This window comes from Sminthopsis crassicaudata, chromosome 1 (assembly GCF_048593235.1).
Source record: "Sminthopsis crassicaudata isolate SCR6 chromosome 1, ASM4859323v1, whole genome shotgun sequence".
Taxonomy (NCBI): domain Eukaryota; kingdom Metazoa; phylum Chordata; class Mammalia; order Dasyuromorphia; family Dasyuridae; genus Sminthopsis; species Sminthopsis crassicaudata.
Window position 1 is genome coordinate 411,015,531 of NC_133617.1, and position 25,255 is coordinate 411,040,785.

Sequence of the window (25,255 nt, forward strand, 5' to 3'; positions counted from 1 at the left end):
TCTTTTTGTTGTTTGCTTACATTTTATTTTCTTTCTCATTTTTTCCTTTTTGATTTGATTTTTCTTGTGCAGCAAGATCCTTGTATAAATATGTATGCATATATTGGAATTAACATATTTTCTACCATGTTTAACCTATATTAGATTACTAGCTATTTAGGGGGAGGGAGGTGGGAGAAAAGGGGGAGGAATTGGAACAGAAGATTTTGCAAAGGTTAATGTTGAAAAATTATCCATGCTGATCTTTTGAAAATTAAAAGGCTTTAATTAAAAAAAAAAACCCTTACATATTGAGGCTGTGTAGATTTTGTTAAGTCATGAGCAAGAAAATGTTCTTCCCAGCAATACTTGCTTTGCCAAAGAAGCTCTTTTTTAACTTCAAAGAATCTCAATTTGATGAAATGTATATGTGAGTTTGGCAGCAGAAGTGGGTAAGATAGGAGTTATATCAAACCCTCAATGGCTCAAGCTTATTTCTACTGGCAATATTTAGTCCTCATCCTACAAAATAATAAAGAAAGATATACACAAATAAATTTACATACTTAGCATTATATTATATTATATTATATGCTATTTGCATTATATAACATAATATATTACAAATAAAAAATGAAAAGAAAATAATTTAGTCTTCATTGTTGTTTTTTTTTAATTCATTTTTCCAAATTATCCCCTCCCTCCCTCCACTCCCTCCCCCCGATGGCAGGTAATCCCATGCATTTTACATGTGTTACAATATAACCTAGATACAATATATGTGTGTAAATACCTTTTTCTTGTTGCACATTAATTATTAGCTTCCGAAGGTATAAGTAACCTGGGTAGATAGACAGTAGTGCTAACAATTTACATTCGCTTCCCAGTGTTCCTTCTCTGGGTATAGTTATTTCTGTCCATCATTGATCAACTGGAAGTGAGTTGGATCTTCTTTATGTTGAAGATTTCCACTTCCATCAGAATATATCTTCATATAGTTTTGTTGTTGAAGTGTATAGTGATCTTCTGGTTCTGCTCATTTCACTCAGCATCAGTTGATGTAAGTCTCTCCAAGCCTCTCTGTATTCCTCCTGCTGGTCATTTCTTACAGAGCAATAATATTCCATAACCTTCATATACCACAATTTACCCAACCATTCTCCAATTGATGGACATCCATTCAACTTCCAGTTTCTAGCTACAACAAAAAGAGCTGCCACAAACATTTTGGCACATACAGGTCCCTTTCCACTCTTTAGTATTTCTTTGGGATATAATCCCAATAACAGCAATGCTGGGTCAAAGGGTATGCACAGTTTGACAACTTTTTGGGCATAGTTCCAAATTGCTCTCCAGAATGGCTGGATTCTTTCACAACTCCACCAACAATGTATCAGTGTCCCAGTTTGTCTTCATTGTTTTTAAGTAGGGAGTTCTGTCAGTATAGTCATTCTCTTCTCTCCTTCCTTACTCCTACAATCTTCACTTAATTCTTTTATGCCTGGAGAACAAAATATTAGTTGATATAGCTCATATTAGAAACTGGGCACAGTGAAATAGAATTGAAAGATTCTTGGGATAAAGTATAAGGAAAATTAGATTTTTAGTCAGAGGAGCTAGGTTCAAATCCCAAGATATATTCTTATTTCCTTGTGTGACTTTGTTACTCTAGGTCTCAGCTTCATCATCAATAAATTTAAGAGGTTGGTTGAAGTAACCTACATGAAGTTGAAAAAGTACAGACCATTGATATGTGGATTAGCTGAAAACCTATCTGTCTTTTGGCAAGCCCTCTCAACTCTTCAATTTATTTATTTGTAAAATGGGGAAATCTGATCACATAGCTTCTGAGTTTCAATTCTAGTCTGTAGTTCTACAATGTTATGAATAACAGGTTAGGAAGAGAACACCTGAAAATTTCTTTAGACTTTTGTAGTTGCCAAACTGCTATCTTAATGTGCTAATGAAGCATCTTTAGTTTGTTAGGCACTCTGTGTGTGTGTGTGTATGTGTATGTGTATATGTGTGTATGTGTATGTATATATATATGTACATATACATATATATATATATATACACACACACATATATATGTAAAGTAGTCACAAAATAAATATATGGTAAATTTTAGAGAGAAGATACTAATAACTGGGGTTGGGGTAAGCATCTGAAAAGACTTCATATAGACAGTTGTTCTTGAATAAGAGGGTTTAAGGAACTAAAGAATTCTAGAGGAGATAAGAAAAAGATATTTTAAGCATGGAAAAAACAAAGGCACAGACACAGAAGACAGTGTGCTTTCTGCAAAGAACAACATGAAATCCAGATTCCCAATACTGTACAGTGTAGTCAGGGGAGTAAGATAAAACAAGGCTGGAAAGTAGCTTGGATTTGAGCTTTGAAAGACTTTTAAAAGCCAAACAGATGTGCTTATATTTAATTCAAGAAGCAAAAGGACTGCAACTAGGTCTGTGTTTCAAAGAGATAAAAAAAAAAAAAAGGAATAGGACCTGTAAGTACAAAAATATTTATGAAGCTTTTTAGTAACGGCAAAGAATTGGAAATTTAGTGAATGCCATTAATTGGTCAATGATTGAATAAGTTGTGATATATGATTGTGATAGAATACTATTTTTCTATAAGAAATGATACATACAATGTTTTAAGAAAAATCTGAGAAGACTTACATGAACTGTTGCAAAGTGAAATGAGCAGAAACAAGAACACATTTTAGATAGCGATTTAGATAGAACATTGTACAGTGTTCAATTAGCTATTCTCAGCAATAAATAATCCAAGACAATTCTGAAAGAACTGATGAAAAATGATAAAGATAAAGAACTGATAGTCTGAATGCAGATTGAAGCATACCTTTTTTGTTTTGCTGTCTTTATTTTTCTTGATTTTTTGGCAATTTTATTTTATAATATGACTAATATGGAATTCTGTTATACATAACTGCATATATCTATACTACACACACACACACACACACATATATACATATAAACACACACACACACATATAAATATGCACAATTGTTTGGGTTTTTAATGTGGGGAAGAAAGGAGGGAGAGAATTTGAAATTAAGAATTTTAAAAAATGCTTAAATTATTTTTATATGTGATCTAGGGGAAATATTAAATAAAAAATAAAATGGATTTTACAAAGGCAATAGGGAGTCATTAGAGTTTATTGAGTAAGGGAGCAACTTAGGTAGATACTTGCTTAAGAAATATTACTTTGTCATTCATGTGGAGAACAGATTGGAGCCATCTCCTGTGAAAAAATGTAAACCACATTTTCATCTCTGTGCCTTCAGCATCTGCTTCAGTGTCTGACAAATTGCAAGCATATGGCAAATGTTTATTGATTTATTGATTGATTTCTAAGGTGTCTTCTAAATTCTCATGTGTATTTTATAGCATTTGTGCCTGAAAAAAATATCATGTACCCTAGTGACCCCTAAATGTGATGCATTCGAATAAGCAGAAACCCATTAAAATTTTCCCTTGGAACTTTAAAATCTATTTAATTCTGAGTTGTTGTCTAAATAGATTTTTATTGGGACTATACTGGTATCCTTGCCTTCCCCAAGGGCCTTGTAGGAGTGATTTAACTTACCCAGGTCACTTTCAGGGATAGACATTTTCACACTTGTCACAGTGATTTAACTAAAATACTATCTTTGTAGAGCTATTGGAAATCAACTGGTTGATTTGGTCAAGCAATCAGTGAAAGTAGTTAAAAAACAAATCAGCACAATCATCTCGCTGAAAATTCAGGGAAAATAGGCAATGCAGGTATATTCATTATTCATAAGAGGTGTTTAATGATTGTTTGTTAAATGGATGAATTCTGTAGCCTCTTTTAAAATAATATTAGCATCTCTGATAATTTTAATGGGGCACCTACATGACTCAGTGGATAAGCTCTGGGTCTCAAGTCAGGAAGATCTGAGTTCAAATCTGATCTCAGACAATTACTAGCTATGTGATCCTGCATAAATCATTTAACCCTGTTTGCTTCAGTTTCTTCATATGTGAAATGAGCTGAAGAAGGAGCAGCAAAAGATTTTAATATCTTTGTCAAGAAAATCACAAATGAGCTGGCAAAGAGTTCTTCCCATAAGCTAACTGGAGAAGAAAAAATAATATAGCTACTCAATTTCTGTTTTAATGCTCCATTTTTATTTACTGTTCTAATTGATGATGGCTTTTTCATCTTCTCCCTTCCACTCTGTCCCTAGAACCAGTCATTTAAGAGAATACAAGGAGAATATAAACTTTGTCAATACTGAAGTGAATTCACAACTCCTTCAAGTCTTTCACTGATGATCTCAAAGAGGCTGTTGGATGTTCAGAAATAAAAAGGGGAAATAAATCATAAGTCACCAATGATCCTTTCTAGCCATAACATTCTATGACTCTAATGTACTATAAAACATTTTGGAAAGAAACTATAAAAGGTTTGGAAGAAATGTGGCCCCACCGCAGGTATATCAAAGAAAATACAGTGCCCTCTGCCATAATGGCCAACAGGATTTTCCATTCAAAGAACTATAAAATAATTCATGTGGTGAATTTGTCTTGGTTTGTTAAGTGTTTTGATCTGAAGATAGGAAGAGGTGCCTGATTCATTTGATTCACTGGTGTACTGTATTTTTCAAAAATTCAAAGGCAATTTCGTTTTTAAATTGTTAAAATCTTACTGGAATACTTGTAATACTTGTAATTATTGTAATTACTTGTAATACTTACTTGAATACTCATTTGTAACTATAAACCTACAAAAGCCATGGGCTGGTTTTGATCTGAATTTTGTTTCTTTTTAATTTCTATTTATTTAATTTTAATTTGTCTGCTTATCTATTATTCATTTGTTCATTTGTTTGTTAATGGTAGCCTCTCCTTACCTCAATAAATTGGTAGTGTAGGGACTATTCACAGGTACTCCGTTTCTGACTTGGTCCATTTAGCTCCTCTTTAAACAACCTGGTGGCCTTTCAGTTCTGTGGTTCTTCTATACTGACACATAATTTAATGCAGAGATCAGATTGACATACTCAATATATCCCAGAACACTTCAAGAAGTGTTCAGGAACAACTCAAGAATTGCATCAGCCTCAGTTTCTCTGACACCAGTGATTATAGATATATTTCACCATTCCAGATATGAATTTTCTAATTGCCTGAACATACATTTGATATAAGGGGGAAAAGATGACTCTTCTCTTTTGATACAATCCTCAATTTGCAAAGAAATGAAAGGGAGAAAATAACAAAATATGATGAGTGAGAGAAGAGAGAGAGGAGGATAGAGACAGATGAAGGAAGAGAGCGATAGAGGAAAGGGAAAGATGAAGAAATAATAAAAAAGGAGGAAAACAAGGAGAGGGTAGAGAGAATTGGGAGCAGAGGGAATGAGAGAGGAGGAAGAAGAGAGATAAGAGGGGGTGGAAAAGTGAGGCAAGGAGGTGATGTACTTGGGAAGGGGTTTATGACAGGAGAATTCTAGAAATTACTAAAGGCACATCTTGGTAGCTATCTCTGGGAGATAGTAATGTTACCAAATTCTGCCCAGTAATATGATATTCTTATATAATTTTTTTCTGATCAGTTTAGATTTGCCCCAGAGCAACAAGGGACCCTGGCAGGTATCAGAAAAGTATCGATATTTACATTGCCATATCTGACTGAGAGAGATACACAGGGAAATCTTCATCCTAATTAAATACTTCTCTAATAAACAGATGTGGCTCTCAATTATTCAGCATTTATCCATGTAATTTGTCTACCTAATATCCAGATTTTTTTATTTCTTCTTTTTTTTCCCTCTCTTCCTGCTTTTGTGCAATTTTCAAGGATCATTGGAAAGAAGCTGAACAGGGAAAGGAGAAGAGGATGAATATGAAATCAGCCTTTAGTTTTATTTTCTAGTAGCTTGATTAAAAATCCCTCCAGAAAAGACCTTTTTTGAACACTGGGGAGAAATTGTGCAGTTAAATAGTTGCTTTATTTGTGCTGTCTTGCCCTCCATTTGGTTTCTAAATTATAATCAGCTGAGTCATATAGAAAAGGAGTCTACATAAATTCCCCTTTCATAGTTAAATGCTTATTAAAATTTCCTTCTATCTACCTCTAAACAAGAGGCCACTGAACTGTCTTATCTCCCTCCTTTCTCTTTTTTGGAAACAAGTACATGTGCTTTCTGGGTTTACAATTTTTTAGTTATTTATAAGCTGAGACTTCCCCTTCCAGTTCTCAAATTAGTAAATGCTGAAATTCTATTCATAGATAATAATCTAATCCAAACACTATGACCTACATTAAAAAGTAATTGAGAGATATGTAGAAAAATAAATAAAAAGTACAATGGATCATAGATAATGTTAGTATGTGGTTTTTGAATTCAATATGCAGCCTGAATGCTTGTGTACTGTTTACTGGCCTCTTCTTCTATTTGAGTTTGTCATCACTGATCTATTCCAATACTTTTATTTTACTTATGAGGAAAGTGAGATCTAGAGAGGCTAGTTATCTCACAAGCCCAAAATAATATAATTGATTCTCCTAAATTGCATGCAAATGAGCTTCTGCTGCCCCTACTTCTTTCCTTTGTTGCAGATCAAGGAAGACACATCTAGAAAGATTTATGGACCAAAGTATTTCATCCTCCCTCTTCTTTGCTTCAAGAAAGAAGGAAAACTCCAAAAGGTCGAGTTAATGCACAAAATAGCAAAATATCATAGAAAAATATCAATACTTCAACATTCCTTGAACAATCCATCATGGAAAATGTGTCAGGAAATTTAAGTCCATATTTAACATGCAATAACACCACTGAAATGAGTCATTTATGGAAGGGAAGCAAAAGGACGGAGCTCAAAATGGTTGTCAGTGCTTGTTTGACTTCTTAGGGCTAAAGAGAGCCAAGAATTGAATATGAACAAAAATGCATCTAATTTATAATCAAATGAAAATATTTGTGCATGGGACTTATTTTTCGCCTCTTAAATAATAGAGTTCACTGGATTTCATTGTTTAAATACCATCCTATTCACCTTCTGAATTGAAAACTTCTCTTTTCCTTTTAAACTGAATTCTACATTCCATTGTAAAGGGAGTATATAACATCCCTGCCATGGCTATTCGCCTCAGAAGTGAGCTTTTTTGGGGGTACTATGTGCTTAGCATAAAGACAGTGGTTCCCGAAAATTCATTTCAGGCATGAAAGACCTACATATGTACAGAAAAGAGAGCATGAAAAACACAATCTCCATTTCCCTTCTAAGAAAGGCTGTATAGCAGAAAACTCTCAGAAAGGAAATTTCTTAGCTCCACAATGGGCTGAGTAAAGGCAAGTAGTTTTAGGATGGGAAAGTGATGCAATTAAAGTTTTTTGGTAAAATAATGATCAGTCATCAAGAATCAAAGAAGTTGACAGAATACCAAAGCCCAAGATAATGCAGAGGACAATTTTCAAAACCTTTTATTTTGGGGGTCAAAGTACAATGCCTTATCTACAATTTTTAAAAATATGTAATAGAGCAGATGGCAAATGGGGTGATAACATTGATCTCTGAAACAGCTCTATCTATTAATGACAATACTGATTGTTAATTAGGAAATCTGCCTTAGAAAAAAAGAATGAAATCAAAGACCATTAGAACCATAAGGGACCTTAAAAATTATGCAACATAAGACTGCCATTTTATAAAATGAAGTTGAGGTCTAGAAAGGTGAGGTTCCTTACCAAAATTATACAAATAGCAGAAAAGGCAAGAATAGTGTATTCTAGTAGACAACACTAACTCCTTTCATTTTGTGAATTTAAGACTGGCACATTTCCAGTTAGTGTTATTTGAAACCCATGCTTAATGGATGCTTCTTTGCTAACATAAGATCAAATCTGAGAGGGAATTTCTAATAACCATAGTAAATTTAGGGACAGCTTCTGGGAAATTTCAATTATAGACAATTATATATGAGATGAAATAAAGCTTATGTTTCTATGAAAAATTGGGTTGAAGTCTCAAATAATAGATAATAGGAAGTTGTAAAAGGATTGATCAACAGTATTTTAAAATAATAATTTTACAATGCATGTGTAATGTTACTCATTTTTCCTTTTAAAATTTTTTTAGTAGTCTTGTTATATCATTAGTGCAGAAAACTCCATTGAAGTCCCCAAAGTAATGAGATCTCTTTTTTTCCCTAAACCTAGATATTTGAAGGAATCTGATCAGAACTAAAAAAAGGTTGCACTGGAGTATTGCTGTACTTTTCTTCTATTCCCCATTCTATCAAAAGAGAAGGAAACAAAATGAACAAAAATCATATTACAAATATGGCATTTTAATTTTTGTTTTTTAACTGATATTTTATTGTAAGTTTATATTATGAGTTACTTTCCAAATTATTCTCTCTCTCTCTCTCTCTCTCTCTCTCTCTCTCTCTCTCTCTCTCTCTCTCTCTCTTCTCTCTCTCTCTCTCTCATCTTGTATTAAGTGGTTAAACAAAGCCAACTAATAGATATGCAACATTCTAGATCATAATGACCCTTATTCATTACTCAGCATTTTGTCAATTATCCTAAACTAATTTTGATCATTATAATTACTAAATTTGTCTTTCTTGTGATTGTGGGGTTTCTATTTCTACTGCTGTTATAATCACCATACATATTTTTCTTTTGGATATGATTTTTTTTAAACTTTGCATTAGTTCACGTAAGTTTTCTGATTTATGATGCATTTTGAAATCACATCTGAAATGCTCTTATTAGGACAACTACTGCAAAGGGATAAAAACTAAAGGAGATACAAGTCAAGGGAAGAAATAATGGCATCTTAGAATATCAACAAAACTTTGCAATAAATATTAAGTCCCTTTTCAATAGATTTTCAGGCTGTTCTGAAATTTTGTAGTATAGAAAGTCACTTAAATTTCAGTCCTTTTGAAGTCAAGAAAATCATCCAAATCACTCTAAAAGGTTACTCTGTATGCCCTTCCCTCCCTTTAGACCTCCATTCCTTCTTATTTCCAAAGTTCTTTGTTTATTTGATATATCCAGACTTTTTGACTTCCTGCTTGTGGTACATTATTATTATAATTCAAATGATTAAACTTTCTCAGGGTGAAATATATTCCTCTTCTTATTCATGGCTTCCTGTTGTTCTCATATTTGGGGTAAAATATCAGTTTTATTTTTTTTTAAATTTTTTTTTTTTCTGAGGCTGGGGTTAAGTGACTTGCCCAGGGTCACACAGCTAGGAAGTGTTAAGTGTCTGAGTGTAAGGATGCAGTTCCTGCAAAACAAGAGAAGAGAATTGTAAGAGCCTTTTAAATGGGCGGGCACAGCACAACAGGAGATAGAGTGGCCCAGAAATAATCTCTGTGGATATAGGACTGCCCTGTGGGTGGGATCTTGGCCATATTGAGATAGCTTCATAATGGGTGACGGCTCTCTCGCTGGTTGGCTGTGTGTGTGATCTCACAGGCCCTTTATAAGAATACTGCAGACAGCAGTCGCTCTCTTTAACCTGGCGCTCTTTAACCTGGCTCCCTAGCCTGGGGTAGCTGAGCCAAGCTGATGGAGCCGTGAGAGATAAAGAGTTTGGTAGTGAACACGTGGATCTTCTGACCAGGTGTTCACCAGGGAACTAACAAGTCAGGGCATTATGTGAGTAAGTATAATAAAGGCTTTTAAGATTACATGTGGCTGTTCTTGAGCATGCTACTGGTTATTAAATTATAGATTCAAGAGATCATGGCCAGAGACCTTTGAAGGCCTCAGAGGAGGTGAGCCGGGTAGAGTTGACACTGCAAAGGTCAGTGGTCAAAGGTACTCTGTTGGGCCTAGGGCAGACTGGTAATAGTAACTGCCAGGAGAGCATGTTACATCTGAGATCAGATTTGAACTTGGGTCCTCCTGAATTCAGGGCTGGTGCTCTATACACTGTGCCACTTAGCTGTCCCCCAGTTTTACCTTTAGTTTTAGTTTTTCTCTTTTCATTATCTCCTCCCTATTAAAACAAAACAAAACAAAACAAAAACAAAACAAACAAACAAAAACTCTCCAGGGACAGAATTAAAAGAAAATGATCCAGATCCACTTAGAAAGGTTTGTAGGAAGTACAGTTGGAAAGCAGGACTTCCATATCTTTAAAAAGTTTCAATAATCACCCTAACATTTAGTTTTTTTAGGGCTTTCATCTGCATGATAATTACCTTGCTACAGCACTGCTTCAAATTTGAGTACATATCCATATTCTGCATTATTCAAGTCAATTTCAGAGGAAAACAAAACAAAGCAAAAGCATGGATGTTGCTCCTATTAGATATTAGGAAAGCAGCACCATTAAAACCCGAAGTTTTTCCCAGCATTCTTAGAAAACTAGAAATAAATCCATTCTGTGCATTATTACATTTGGCTATAGATTTTCCACAGTCCATTTAAAATTTTAATAGGCTTCTTAGAGAGACAGTAGTGCAGTTAGAAAATCTGAGTTCAAATCCTTCCTTTGCTATATTTATTAGTTGTTTGGCCTCTCACAAATCATTTAACCTTTCAAGATCTCTGTCAATTCTTGGAGTCAAGTTACAGGCAAATTGCCACTTTATTGAATGAGGGAGATTTTATGCTGAATTCCTGGCATCATTGAAATCATAGGTCTGAACCTTCTTTTTCTCTCCTAATACCATCCCTAACAAAAGCTCCAGTCAATGAAAGTCTCTCTGGGTGGATAGATAGATAGATAGACAGACAGACAGACAATGCAAATAATTTGTTAAAGGAGTAGAGTTTATGATTCTCACTACTTGCTAAACTAGCTTCCCTCTCAGAAGGACTAATTTTCCATTCAACAAATGGTTATATAGTACATATTACAAGTAAAAGTATGTGCAATTTGTGAGGAACACATAATAATGAATAAGATCAACCCTATCTGCCATTAAGGAACCTGATATCTAAATGTTATATTGTAAATCTCTTAGTTTTATTCATTTCTGTCACAAATGTTGTGAGATATTTATGGGGAATTAGGTCCTTATGAGCTGATGGACAAGCATCTTTTCCTAAGAGAAAATATTTTGCATAGGACCTTACAAAACATAGTTCCCAAACAATGCTTACTTTTTCTTAATTATTTAAAATTGACAACCTAAATTTGAGTCAATTGCTTAAATTCTGTGTTTTGTTTTCAGCAGATAGCAAGATCCTAATAAGTATTAATGAACATAAGCCCTCAGAATAACCATGACATCTATTCATCTATCCTTGATGGCTATAAGAATCTAGGGAAGACTCCATTTAAGTTATCACTGTATTTGTTTCTTCTTTCCTCTTCTTCCCTCCCCCCTACCTCTTCCTTTCTCCTTGTAGGGTAGTGCTGGCAAAGAGAGAAATTCAGGAAACATTAAGCTTGAAATCTTTGCCAAGAAGTAGACGGCCTCCCCACAGAGAGAGGGTGTTACGGTTATAGATATCCATTTCTTCTTTCTCCCAGGACTCATAAACTGTCTCGATGTCCTCCAATTTCCATTCAAGACATTAAAGTGCCTCAGTGTACTGTCAGTGTGTGATTATCCCCTTTTCCCCAAAGGACCTGCAATTTCAAACACCCATTTTGATTTTCCCTACTGCAGAAGAAGCACACAGCAATCATCATTACATTTTAGGTCAATGAATTGTCAATTGGTTGTTTTTAAGTTTCTGATCTTTAAATAACACTTTTCACAAATTGGGCAAAATGAGAAAAAAGATGCAATTAAGAAAATGAATGGAAAAAAGAAAGCTGAAACCTTGGATTAATTTCCAGAGTATAATATACTTACATATCTGTTTAGCATGTGAATTGATCCAGTTCTTAACCTTTTTATATTCTCTGTCAATAAGAACAGTATAATAAAAAGTTGAACATATCAAAAAATTTGAATTGAATCTGTTAAGTATTTTTTCCAGGTAAGGAAATGGCACTCATCTGGGAACATACCTAACTCATTGTTACAGAATTTAGAAGCCAATTTCTGCTGAACTGCTATATGTTTGCTGGGAGTTTAGCACTGATGGAGGTGTGGAACTTACATTTGACACACTAAATCATCTAGACGGGTATTTTAAAGCACTGAAATATGCTTTTATAGCAAAATTGTCTCAAATAAAAGACAAACAAACACACTTTTACAATGTGACTCTGTTATAAACTTTCATCTTTTTGGTTCCATAGCACATACACAGCTAAAAAGTTATACAATATGAAGAGAAAACTGTAGTACATGCATTGGAAAATTGTGAAAAACAAATGTTTCTTTCTGCCTTTCCCATAGCAGCCTACTTAAATTTTAGAGCATATATTATTTGTTCTTTGTTTCTGAAGAGTACTAACATCATCATGGGGTTATATCTTCATTTGAATTTAAGCAAGCAGTGTTACACAAAATCATCAGCCTCACTCACTTTTCCAGAGTCATAAAAAGTTTAGTGACAAAAAAGTCAAGACAACTGGCAATGAATGGCTCAAGGATACAGTGAAGGAACCTTTAATGAGATTTAAGAAAGCTCCTGTTTCAGCTTCCTTTGTGCCTGTTGAAACAAATTGTTCTCATCCTCCCACTCTGTAGAGGGAAGTCTTAATATGCTTCGGGTAGATATTCTCCTCATTCATGGATGGGTTTGAGGCTTGCCAATATGGTTTAGGTTGGCTGTTGAGATGCTACACATACTACATGCTACAGCTTCCTAAAGCCATAGGAGAGAGCTGGGTGACAGGTGGACACCAATGGTGTATGAGCATTCCCAGAAAGGGCTCAGCAAGCCTTCCAAGGTGCTAGCCTTTCCTTAACACCTTATAATCTCAATTATTGATGTAAGATCTGTCTTTTAGTTGTGTTTTAAAGCTAAATGCAGGTGATGGGATCTTAGATTTTTACTAATGAAGAAACAGAGATTCACAGATCATGGAATCATAGACTTTGAATTTAAAGAGCCCTAATAGGAAGGACACGAAGTCCAATTCCCTCAGGTAAAAGATTGATAGATGAGAGATCCAGAGTTGGAAAGGATTAAATGTTATCTAATATGATATCCTTTTTCTGGAGGTGAAGAATCAGGGACTTAGAGAAATGAAGCAAGTTACCACATGGGTGGGCAGACATAGGATTTCACTGCAGGTATTACAATTCCAGTGTTGTATTTGTAACACAATGCTGGCTTGACAAATGGAACATGGTTATAACATTTCTCATACAACACATTCCCACATAGTAGCAATTTAAAAGTCTAGGACAAATATCCCTAAAACAAGAGTACCTTCTTTCTCTCATGTATCCACATGTAACATTTGGAAAATAAAATTTTATGCAAAATGCTTTAGAGATACATTGGAATTAAAATGATGATCCTGTGCTATTACTGGAAGTTCTCCTCCAACTTAACAAATGGGAAACCAGAAAATGGCTTTATTGTTTGTGCTTCTTTTGGGGGGGAGGGTTGGCTTTTTTTTTTGTCTGCATAATGACCTTTAAAATTCAGTGGTGGTAGCTAATTAGCCATGTCTTCATGTTTATTAATTGGCTGAGACAGATTAAATATCAAGAAGCTGCCTCTCTTAAAAAAAAAAAGTTTGTTTCTTTAAATTGTCCTTTTTAAAATAGTATTTTATTTTTTCCAAATACATGTAGATATAGCATTCATTTTTGTAAAATTTTGCGTTCCAAATTTTTCTCCCTTCTTCCCTTAGTTCTCCCCTCCCCAAGATATTGGGCAATCTGAAATATGTTAAATATGTGCAATTCTGTCAAATAATTATCCTTATTAGACTTTTAGCACATCAAAAATTGTTTTAGAAACTCATGTACAATTAATCTATGGATAACAGAGTTAAAAAAAAAAACATAGTGTATCTCTCCTTCTTCTCTCTCTCCCCTCCCCTCCAGTATATAGTAGAAGAAAGAGGATTATATTTGAAAATCAGCAGAAACCTGAGTTCATTTTCTTATCTTTGCCTCATACCTCAGGCAAATCATCTGAAAGGGAGAGAGGATGTAATTATCATTTATTAAACTCCTCCTATGTTCTAGTTACTATGCTAAGTACTTTACATATACTATCTAGTTTGATAGTTGCAACAACTATCTACCTTGAGAGGTAGACACTACTAGTATCCTCATGTTACAGGTGAGGAAAGTGAGGTAAACAGGTTAATTGAGTTGTACTCATATAGCTAATAATGTCTGAGGCTGGATTTGAACTCAGATCTTCCTGACCCATTACTCTATTCACTCTGCCATATCGCTGACTATAATTTGAACTTGATTTATCTCATGTGCAAAATTAGAAGAGCAATCTGACTAGCACATAGAGAACCAACTTTAGTGTGAAGACAGCTGAGGTTCAAGTTATTCTGTCTCTGTGAGCCCAGACAAATCAATTTACCTTTCTGTGTGCTAAGCAACTCTCTAAAACACTAAGTTACAGACCTACTTTAGTACACAAAATTTTTTACAGGTGCTCCCCCATGCCTTTGCAGTCATAAACATATGAATAAATGAATGAATGAGTAGGTATGAAATATCTTCCTCCCTGAGTTGTCATAAAAATTAAAATAATATAAAATGCTCTATAAACTTTAGGAAGTTCTATAAACACCAGCTATTATTATTAACAAACACCAATTCATTATGTTCATTGTCATCTAATAAAGTCAGTAGTCATCAAATTATTTCACTTCTTTAGCCAATGACCCATTTTTTATAGATTTTCAACTGTTTATAACGTTTGGGTCTTCAGAAGGTTTATTCTCAAAGTGATGATCAGAACTCCATATAGGGGAAAAATTATTCACCCACTTGCCCTGGCAGTGGCAATGATCAGGGAGTTTAATTAGTAGAATGGATGGGTAGACTAAATTAAGCTGAGCCCCATCCCTAATGCATGTAGTCCCAAAGCTAGAATTTCTCCACCATGTTTTAAATACATATCAATCAAGTGGGAATTGTATCTCAGAAGTCAGTTACTGATCACATAGAATCAAAGCCTCCATTTTTCAGCTTTGTGGCATGACTTCATTAGTTAATTTAACCAAATGGTAGAAAAGGGCAGGGGGGAGGGATCAGACATTTAACTTCAGTTACCTGTTGAAATTTGGCACTGCTTTCTTACTCCTACATCTCTTCATTCCTACAGAGCCCTCCTTTATTAAAGTCTTATGAGAACAGTAGCACTGGCAATTTGAAAAAAAGAACAGATTGATAGTACCTTAGTTCTTATATGACCTTAGACAAGTAATTCTTTAAACAACTGTCAAGTGAGAGAATTGGACCATGTGACTTCCAAGTTATCTTCCAGTGCTAAATCTGTGATTTTCTAATAAAATGGATAAAAGGAGTGTGGCGGGGGATGAGTAAAATTTCTTTGTTATTTAATTTTTTTTTTCTTTCTCAATATGAAAGCTATGGAAGTTAACTGAGACAATGCTCATTTTAAATACCTCTTCAAGCCACAATGGAATTTTGCACATTTATCTAGCAAGCCAAGATCTTTCACTGCTATCTTTGTTTAAAGTTCTCCTAGAATTATTGTTAAGATGAGGCCCAGGTCACTTTTCATATTATAGCTAGTCGTTTTATAGTCTTTAGCTCATCAATTCAATTTCAATCTCACTCAGATTGCTTTTTTAGCTTTATAAGGTTTGGGTGAATTTTCTGCTTATGAATATGAAGGTATAATGACTGGAATAAAACAGGGAAGCTCTTAAATTTCACATAGCTTACATATTAAACATCCATTCCCACCTGCTCCTCCCTGGCACTCAAGTTTTGCTGCTTTCTGCTCTCCTTCTCTATCAGCCATGCCATGGATGACATTCAGGCACACAGGCAAGGATGAGACCTAATTTACACTTGTGTCCTAAAGTATGTATGTGAACTCAGGTCTCCTGAAATGAAAAGAAATCGGTTGCAATTGAAACTAATATACAATTTCATCCTGCGCAAAATTCCACTTAAAAATATTCCTTCAGTAATAGGAATCAGCCTATGGTATTTCAGGAAATCACTTTTCAGGTAGGCTGGGGGTAGGGGGAAGTCTTTGCAACCACTCTCTGAATCTAGTTATTTTCATATTCTAGTTACATTTTAAAGAATACAAAGAAGAAAGAAAAAAAAAGGATTTATGAATTATATAGTTATACATTTGGTGTAGTTTTTTTTTTTTTCAATTGGCCAAGAAATAATGAACTTAACTTCTCAGCAATGTGCAACATTTCTTTCTTTAACTAAAACAGCAGATTTGGCTAATGAAGATTTGGACATTAAATAAGATTAGAAATCAAAGGTTTTCAAACTAAAAAGGATCTTTGAGATTATGTTGTCCAATTTCAACACTCCCCAACCTCCATCTCTTTTACAGATGAAAGAAACATGTTTCCCAGAGACACAAAGAAGGCTACTACTGGGAGTGAGTTGAAGTCAGCTTTCTGATTCAGTGTTAATTATGCTTAAACCCAAGTCAGGACACAATATCCCTTTGCTAAAAGCTTCTGTATGTAACACTGAGTAGCACTAATTTTATAAACTTTACTATACCTTTCCTGTCAGCCATATACTAAGCAATCAGCAGACAAGAAATAACAAATTTCCTCAGGAAAAAATGAAAAAAAACCCACGAGTTTCTTTAAAATAATCATGAATATTTCTGTATTTGTAGTCTAGTAACCATTCCTCACAACAGTCTTTGGAGATAAGTAGCTATCCCTATTTTTTAGATGAAGAATTTGAAATAGAGATGTGATTAGTTTAAGGCTACATATTGTAAAGCAGTGTAATTTGGAGTCAAACCATCAGTCTTTCCACTACAAGAGGTAGGTAGCATGGAATCATGAATGAAGTTCAGGAGCTGAAGTTAGAAAGCCCTCAATTCAAATACTGTCTTAGACACTTATTTATTTTGTGACTCTGGTCAAATAGCTTAACTTTTCTGAACCCCAGTTTCTTCCTTTATAAAATGGGTATAATAATGGCACCTATTCCACAAGTTTATGAAACTCATACAATAATTATAAATAAAACACTTTGTAAGGTTTACATAAACATCAGTTATTTAAACAGAATAATTAGCTATTATTAAGGGAGGTAGGAAGATACAGATTTAATATCTACTTTTAATACAAACAGAATGTGTAATCTTGGACTTGTCTCATCCTCTAAATGCCTTGTCAACTCCCTAAGATATAAATTACAGAGTAAATATTGGTTTGTATTGGTGGAGAGAGTTTTCCTAAAAGTTCCTTCTACCAATGAAATCACTAGTCTGATAAAAATGAAGTTAAAAAAAAAATCTGTGTGAAGGTTGAATGAAGGATATCTTTGTTAAGGCTTTTATTGTCTAGTTTTTAAAGAACATGTTAAAGACAGTAGTCTAAATGGTGCACACTGTTAAGTAAATGTTTCAATTTCAGAAATATTTGGATTTAGATTTCTAATGTTCAAAAAGCCTTGTTATCTCATATACATGTCTGTGCATGCACACGTATATACATATGTATATATATCATATATGTTTGAGTACATAGATGCATGTATATTATACATGTATTTGTATATATATGGAGGGGAGGAGGAGAACCACCCAAGTGTTACATATTCATATAATTGCTTGTCATAGGCTTGGTGTCCCATGTACCCAATAAAGTATGTTCTATATGACAGCATCATTTTCTATCCTGATTTTCCAGTTTAAAATATCATTAAAAATGTGTCTTTTATTAAATTAGTTTAGAAGCTCTTTACTTTGGAAACACTGCCAATTCTGCTGCTAGAATTCTATACCATTTATCTATGATTTCTACATCCTTTTTCATCATTCATTCCCTCTTGACTTTCCTGACATAAACCTGGACATTTTCTGCTCAGTTTCTCTCAGTGTATTTCCAAGTTATTAAGTACTACTAGTAAGAACATTTAGGTTTCCTAGTAGCCAAGCATAAGGCACAAAGGGACTAATTTAAAATAGCTCTTCTCTTAATCAAGGGATCTGGCTTTGAACTCAGCTTTTAATCATGCAGCAGATCACTTCAGCTTATCTAGCAAGATTTCTTTTTAATTCTTTTGTTAAGTATCTCATGTTTAGGTCCTTTGATTGTGTTCACAATCCTATTGTGCTTTTACCTGGTAATTTTTTTTTTCTTTCTTTCTATGGCTCCCCACTATAGTACTAAGAAAAAGGCTGCTAAGTGTTAAGCAGTCCAGGAATATTTAGAGGTCCGTAGTTCTCACAAATGCAGCATGTGTAACATTAAGTGTAGGCAGGGGAGAGAAGAAAAAAAAAAAAAAGTTTTGTTTTTTTCCCCCAGGGCAAATAAAAGTATGAGAAAGAAGAACAAAACAAAACAAAACAAAACAAAACAAAAAAAACAAAACGAATTAGAAATATTTTTATACATGCTGATGTTGGTATGTCAAATACTATGGGACAGATAGATGCTATAGTGGATAAAACAATAAAACATTGGGTCAGGAGATAGGAGAACTTGCGTTTAAATTTGGCCTCACATAATATTTAACATGTTCTTTTGCTCCTATTACTTTGTTTTATATGGTTTAGCCTTGTGTTCACAAGATTTTGACACATTCTTTAATTATAATGAAAACAAATAGCACTGGATGTAAATATATTTTTAATGATAGACTAATTTTTTTACATCTAGCCTTGATTATATAGCATACATTTTCATTTTAAATTAAATATAATTTTATTTTTATGCATATCCATCTTCCTTCCTTTTTATCTACTTTCCCTCCCCATTTTAAAGCAAGAAAAGCAACATCCATGTTACAAAAGGAAAAAAAAAACACAGAAGGAAAAATACCACAAATGAGAACAATGAAATGTGTATATATGGTCCACCCCCCAAAAAAAACCTCTCATGTAAACTAGACAAAGATAGTGGTAGAAAAACAAGCTTAATTGCTTTCATTTGCTTAAGATCGAAACTTATGACAGAAGAAGCAACACATGACCATAGTTATCACTAAAACCATACCTAAAGTTCTTGCTTGACATAAATAATTTAGTAACTCATCACTTTCTTTGTCTGTCTCTTTCTAAATACATTATGTATATATGTATGTATAGATGTATATGTGTATTGTGATATATATGTATATGTATAAATACATAAAAATACAAAGTACATATATATAAATGTATATGTATATATATTACATATATATGTAATATACATACATACATACATATACATTTCCAGGTCATACACACACACACACACACACACACACACACACACACACACACACAGAATATAGCAGTATCCATATAAAACTCTGAATCTCTATCTCTAAACTATTCCTCTTGCCATCTCAAACATATTACTGTATCCCTAGTAAAAACAAATTTGAAATAAATAATTTTGTTATAATAATAAGGTTATATTTTGTTATAATAATAATTATGTTATAAGAATAACTTATTAGTTGGAGGATATTGAGAAAACATTATTTTGCAACTTATAATAATTGACTGTAAATATTGACAATATTGATTTTGGATGAAATTTTTAAAAAAAGCTAAACTTCAGCTACAAAACACTTTATTATATTACCAAACCCAAATTGATGACAAGGTTGCTTTTACTCACTGTCCTAAAGAATTGGTAGTAGTAGAAGGCTCAAAGAACACAATTTGCAGCAAGGTCAAAGGAAAGGAGGAATTTCTTTATGTTCAGTTTTAGATTCTGAAGCAAAATATAAAATACACTAGCAGATATGACTTTTAAGAAGTTTTTAGTATTCATCATTATATTGGTGATGGTGGCAGTGATTGTTTTTTCCTTCCTTCCTTCCTTCCTTCCTTCCTTCCTTCCTTCCTTCCTTCCTTCCTTCCTTCCTTCCTTCCTTCCTTCCTTCCTTCCTTCTTCCTTCCTTCTTCCTTTCCTTCCTTCCTTCCTTCCTTCTTCCTTCCTTCCTTCCTTCCTTCCTTCCTTCCTTCTTTCCTTCCTTCCTTCCTTCCTTCCTTCCTTCCTTCCTTCCTTCCTTCCTTCCTTCCTTCCTTCCTTCCTTCCTTCCTTCCTTCCTTCCTTCCTTCCTTCCTTCCTTCCTTCCTTCCTTCCTTCCTTCCTTCCTTCCTTCCTTCCTTCCTTCCTTCCTTCCTTCCTTCCTTCCTTCCTTCCTTCCTTCCTTCCTTCCTTTCCTTCCTTTCTTTCCTTCCTTTTCCTTCCTTCTCCTTCCTTCCTTCCTTCCTTCCTTCCTTCCTTCCTTCCTTCCTTCCTTCCTTCCTTCCTTCCTTCCTTCCTTCTTCCTTCCTTCCTTCCTTCCTTCCTTCCTTCCTTCCTTCCTTCCTTCCTTCCTTCTTTCTTTCCTTCCTTCCTTCCTTCTTTCCTTCCTTCCTTCCTTCCTTCCTTCTTTCCTTCCTTCCTTCCTTCCTTCCTTCCTTCCTTCCTTCCTTCCTTCCTTCCTTCCTTCCTTCTTTCTTTCCTTCCTTCCTTCCTTCCTTCTTTCCTTCCTTCCTTCCTTCCTTCCTTCCTTCCTTCCTTCCTTCCTTCCTTCTTTCTTTCCTTCCTTCCTTCCTTCCTTCTTTCCTTCCTTCCTTCCTTCCTTCCTTCCTTCCTTCCTTCCTTCCTTCCTTCCTTCCTTCCTTCCTTCTTTCTTTCCTTCCTTCCTTCCTTCCTTCCTTCCTTCCTTCCTTCCTTCCTTCCTTCCTTCCTTCCTTCCTTCCTTCCTTCCTTCCTTCCTTCCTTCCTTCTTTCCTTCCTTCCTTCCTTCTTTCCTTCCTTCCTTCTTTCCTTCCTTCCTTCCTTCCTTCCTTCCTTCCTTCCTTCCTTCCTTCCTTCCTTCTTTCCTTCCTTCCTTCTTTCCTTCCTTCCTTCCTTCCTTCCTTCTTTCCTTCCTTCCTTCTTTCCTTCCTTCCTTCCTTCCTTCCTTCCTTCCTTCCTTCCTTCCTTCCTTCCTTCCTTCCTTCCTTCCTTCCCCCCTCCCTCACCCCCTCCCTTCCTCTCTTCCTTCCTTCCTCCCTCCCTCCCTCTCTTCCTTCCTTCTTTCCTTCCTTCCTTCCTTCCTTCCTTCCTTCCTTCCTTCCTTCCTTCCTTCCTTCCTTCCTTCCTTCCTTCCTTCCTTCCTCCCTTCCTCTCTTCCTTCCTTCCTTCCTTCCTTCCTTCCTTCCTTCCTTCCTTCCTTCCTTCCTTCCTTCCTTCCTTCCTTCCTTCCTTCCTTCCTTCCTTCCTTCCTTTCTTCCTCCCTCCCTTCCTTCTTTCTTTCATTTCTCCTTTTCTTCCTTCTTTCATGTAGTAGACAGTGCCAAGATTGGAAAAAGGATTAGTTGAATTCAAATGTGGCCAAAAGCAATCAATAGACCGTGAACAAGTCACTTTATCTGCTTGCCTTCATTTTCTCATATATAAAATGGGGCTAACAATAATATTCCCCTGTTGATGATCAAATGAGATAATATTTGTAAAGCACTTAGCACAGTGCTTAGCACATAATAGGCTCTAAAAAATGCAAGCTGTTATATGTGAATACAAAGTTATGTCTAAAAAAGTGTCATAGAATACTGTTAAGTTGCCACTTAAATTTATGACATAAGTTGATTAAATGAAAACTTGTAAAATATATTTTAAGAATACATAAATGATACCTATGATACTTATGATACATAAATGATACACTAATTTTGATTATAAATAAAAGGGAAAATCTATTTCTTTGATGCTATGTCATAACAAGAAGAGCCACTAGGTGGTGCAGTGGTTAGAACACCAGACCTAGAGTCAGGAAGACTCATCTTCCTTAGTTCAAATCTGAACTTACATATTTACTAGCTGGATGAGTCACTTAACAATATTTGCCTCAGTTTCCTCATCTATAAAATGAACTGGCAAAGGAAATGGCAATCTGCTTCAGTATCTTTGTCATGAAAACCATGAATGGGGTTAGAAAGTAAATACAAATGAAATGACTGAAAAGCAATGATAACATCATAAGATCTTAGTCAAGAAGCAGAAAAAAATAAAGGGTATGTGAACTAAATCTCTATTTTTCTATATCATTTTTCCTCTCCATTTCCATGTTCTGAAATATTTATTATTGATGACTATTGAATTCACAATTAAAAAAAAGAAAAGATATTGCCATTTGCTGGGCATTTTTTTTTGGGGGGGGAGTGGAGAGATGGAAAGAATCTAGAACTGTGAGCTCCATATTGAGGAAAATTGATCTTCATAAGTTCTTGGACATAGTTATAATCCTCCTGAGGGAGGATGCATGGTTTGTAGAACCTATAGATGTCTAAATGTCCAAAACAAAACTTGAAGCCAACTCATCCTAATTGAAGCTGACTCTCTATGCATGACAACTTGCTTCTCTGGTCAAGATGTTCAACTTTTCAGTAATATAATTGACCAAATAGATGTTTTTCTTCAAATACTTAATCACATAAATACAATCATTTTTGACCATTTTTATTCTTTGGAATTACTGTGATTAAGTCACATGAACTTTAGACAGACTTAGAAATTTAAAACGTTAAGTCATGGCTTTCTAAATGTGTAAACTGTGTCCTTAAATATGTTAACTTTAGTTTCATTTTTCATAAAATAGGGATTAGTATCTGCAATACCTGTCTCTCAAGCTTTTTTTTTTAATTGGTCAATGTCATTTAACAAAAATTTATTATGTATTTATTCTGTTTCTGATACTGTTCTATGCCCTAAATGAAAGAAGGGAAGAAAAACAACTGTAAAAACAAAATAGCAGCATCAAAACACCATGGTCTCTGCCTTCAAGTATCTCATAATCTAGTAAGGGATCTAAGTGATAGAACAGATAGAGTATGGAAAGACCTGAGTTGGATTCCTTCTGTATGGCCCTCTTTCTTTCTTTTTTTTTTATTAATTTTATAATTATAACTTTTTTTGACAGTGCATGTGCATAGGTAATTTTTTTATATAACATTATCCCTTGTACTCACTTCTGTTCCGAATTTTTCCCCTCCTTCCCTCCACCCCCTCCCCTAGATGGCAGGCATTCCCATACATATGAAATATTTATAGTATATCCTAGGTACGATATATATGTGCAGAACTGAATTTTGTTGTTGTTGTTGTTGCAAAGGAAGAATTGGATTCGGAAGGTAAAAAATAATCTGGGGAGAAAAACAAAAAAAATGCTCGCAATTTACACTCATTTCCCAGTGTTCCTTTTCTGGGTGTAGCTGATTCTGTCCATCATTGATCAATTGGAATTGGATTAGCTCTTCTCTATGTTGAAGATATCCACTTCCATCAGAATACATCCTCATACAGTATTGTTGTTGAAGTGTATAATGATCTCCTAGTTCTGCTCGTTTCACTCAGCGTCAGTTGGTATAAGTCTCTCCAAACTTCTCTGTATTACTCCTGTTGGTCATTTCTTACAAAACAATAATATTCCATAACATTCGTATACCATAATTTACCCAACCATTCTCCAATTGATGGAAATCCATTCATCTTCCAGTTTCTAGCCACTACAAAAAGGGCTGCCACAAACATTTTGGCACATACAGGTCCCTTTCCCTTCTTTAGTATTTCCTTGGGATATAAGCCCACTAGTAGCACTGCTGGATCAAAGGGTATGCACATTTTGATAACTTTTTGGGCATAATTCCAGATTGCTCTCCAGAATGGTTGGATTCTTTCACAACTCCACCAACAATGCATTAGTGTCCCAGTTTTCCCACATCCCCTCCAACATTCATCGTTATTTGTTCCTGTCATCTTGGCCAATCTTACAGGTGTGTAGTGGTATCTCAGAGTTGTCTTAATTTGCATTTCTCTGATCAATAGTGATTTGGAACACTCTTTCATATGAGTGGAAATAGTTTTAATTTCATCATCTGAGAATTGTCTGTTCATATCCTTTGACCATTTATCAATTGGAAAATGACTTGATTCTTAAAAATTAAAGTCAATTCTCTGTATATTTTGGAGATGAGGCCTTTATCAGAACCTTTAACTGGAAAAATGTTTTCCCAATTTGTTACTTCCCTTCTAATCTTGTTTGCATTAGTTTTATTTGTGCAAAAGCTTTTTAATTTGATGTAATCAAAATTTTCTATTTTGTGATCAATGATGATCTCTAGTTCTCCTTTGGACACAAATTCCTTCCTCCTCCACAAGTCTGAGAGGTAAACTATCCTATGTTCCTCCAATTTATTTATGATTTCGTTCTTTATGCCTAAATCTTGGACCCATTTTGATCTTATCTTAGTATGTGGTGTTAAGTGTGGGTCCATGCCTAGTTTCTGTGTATGGCCCTCTTTCAATGTCAATTACCCTGTGTTTAAAATGAGGATGATAATAACAAGATACAATGAATTAAGATAAGCGAGTTTTAAAATTATATAAGTACTTGCTATTATTAAATTATTACAATGTACAAATGACTATTTACATGTATGACAAAATAGTGTCAATGGAGGATCACCTCAGAGGAAAGGCACTAGAATTGAGAAAGTTAGCAGAAAGACTTTGCAGAAGTTAGGATTTGTATTGAGTCTTGAAGGAAGTAAGGAAAGTCAGGAAGAAGAGAAGATGGGGAAGGCATTTCACATATGTGGTTGGGAAGCAACCACTGAAGAAAAACTCAGAAGATGATGTATTGTGTTTGAGGGACTACAGATTGTTCGATATTGATAAACTGAAGAGTATATGGAAGGAGGAAAGGTGGAAAAAGGCTAAGAAGATAGGAAGAGTTCAGGTTGACTTTCAATAACAATTGAAGCATTTTACATTTGATCTTAGAAGAAGCAGGGAACCATGGAAGTTTATTGAATAGAGAGGTAACATGGTCATATATGCATTTTAAAAAATCACTTTGGCAGCTGAGTGGAGGATGAAGTAGAAAGATATAATAGAAAATTCTCAATAGTCTAGGTACAAAGTGATGAAAGCCTACACTTGGGTGGTGCTTATGAGAGTAGAGAAAGGGGACATATGAGAGGTTTTATTATTAATAAGTAGAGTGAGTACCAGTAAGATTGGTGAGTGAGTGACTAGGAGGGGGTTGTCTTCAACAGTAATGGGAAAATGATAGGAAGTAAGAGGGGAGAATTTATAGAGGAGGAAAGGTAATGAGCTATCATTTTGATTTGATAAGTCTGAGTTTCTATGAGCTATACAGATGTATAGTTTGAAATGTCTGAAAAGGAGGTAATGCAAGAATGGAATTCAGGAGATTCTGGTTTGATATATAGATATGGAAATCATCTGTATGAAGA